This window comes from Geospiza fortis, unplaced genomic scaffold (assembly GCF_000277835.1).
Source record: "Geospiza fortis unplaced genomic scaffold, GeoFor_1.0 scaffold162, whole genome shotgun sequence".
NCBI classification, from domain to species: domain Eukaryota; kingdom Metazoa; phylum Chordata; class Aves; order Passeriformes; family Thraupidae; genus Geospiza; species Geospiza fortis.
Genome location: NW_005054316.1, coordinates 1,457,891 through 1,459,726, shown reverse-complemented (window position 1 = coordinate 1,459,726; position 1,836 = coordinate 1,457,891).

Genomic DNA, 1,836 nt, shown 5'->3' with positions numbered 1-1,836 from the left:
TGTCCTTGTCATTGCTGTTAGGTTATAGAATTCTAAATGAACTTCTTGCATAAATAAAGAGATGTAACTTGATGGATGTTAAACTTGAGATCTTGTTTTTCCTTCAGAAAGCACATAGATACATGCTTCTAATGCCATCACTTAGCAAACAAACACTGTAGGATTTTATGGTTAAGGTCAGGTCCATTCTGAACTTCCTATGTAGTAACTATCATTTAACAGAGCAAATAATTAAAGCCTCTGTACTTGATTATGCTTTTCTGATTTGTGTTCTTCCTCCTCCACCACCCCAGGCACTCAAACTTCAGTTACTTTTATGTTGTCTTTCACAGAAGTAATTAAAGTTTTATTTGTTGGGATGCTGCAAATCTCATTGGTCACCTCAAGAAGGAAGTTTTCAAGAAGAAAAAGGAGAAGGAAGGAAGTTTTTCTTCCTCAAGAAGGAAAAGTTTTCCTTCTTTAAAGAAGGGAATTTCTCTACTATGAAAACTTCCATAATTGCCTCTTACATTTATATGTGTGTTTCATAGACATTCTTCCATAGTATTTTCTCTGTCCAGTAAGTATAGGAAAGGGGATTCAGAGGAATAGAAAGTCTGTAATTTCCATGGTGTTTTTAATCTGCATTCTGGGCCACAAACTGAATCCTGTCCCCCATCTACAAGTTTGCATCAGCATCCAGCAAGGTATGGAGGTGAACAGCCCTGTGCTGGTACTGAAGAGGTGTATCCAGATGTTTGAACTCACCTCTTTCTCTCCTATTTTTATTTTATTTATTGCCCTAATCAATATTTGAAAGCATAATTGTATGAAGAGAAGACCAGCTGTTCAGTTTGAAAAGAAATAAATAAAATTGAAATGTTTATTTGGCTCTCAAGTGAGAAGTGTCCCAAAGTACCTTGTTTAAAATGGATGCTGTTGGACATAACGCCGAAGGAAACGCCAAGCTGTGGAAGAATACTGCACTTTGAAATTTATGAGTGTATATCTGGCTGCCTGTCATCTTGATATAAATCAAGATCTGAAATTTGTCTAAAATAAGCCTCTAGATGTAGCAACATCTGCCTATTTTTCCTCCAATTTTTAATCTACTCATGGCCTCTGCAATTTGGCAAATAGATTTTCATTGATTTTTATATTTGAAAAAGCTTGAATAAGCATAAGCAAAGTATATTCTATTTTATCAAGGATTTTTCATCATTCACTACAGATTGGGAAACAGCAAATATGATGTTAGAAATAAGAGCTGTTAATAATGGTGCAGTCTCTGGAATGTATCTGAAAAAGTCTTCTTATAAATGAAGTTGTAGTAAACTATCTGCTGAATTAAAAACCAGCAGATTAATGCTAATTTTATCTGACCTTGGTGGAACAGCATTCACTTTGGCAATCATGGGCTTCATAGCAGGAGTTAATTAATTGCCTCAATCTGAAATCAAAAAGAAATACTTGCATAATCTAACTCTAAAATTTCTCTAGGCTGCTAGGGCAGAGCTGATTCATAATCAAGTTGCCATCGACCAAGGTCCCCAGGTCCCTTCCTGCAGTCCTGCTGTCCAGCCTGTTTCCCAGTCTGTCCATACATCCAGGGTTGCTCTGTGCCAGGTGCAGAATCCAACACTGGTCTTGGCCAGACTTCATACAAGTGGTGATCGCCCAGTCCCCTCACTTGTCCAGGTCTCTCTGCAGGGCCTCTCTGTCTTCGACAGAGTGGACAGCTTCTCACAGCTGATTATCACGGGCCAGCAGACAAACTCCGTTCTTGGGACGGATTCCTGAGGCTGCTGCAGAAAGCGGTATCTGTTACCCTCCAAGCCAAATCTTCGCCCGCCGAGC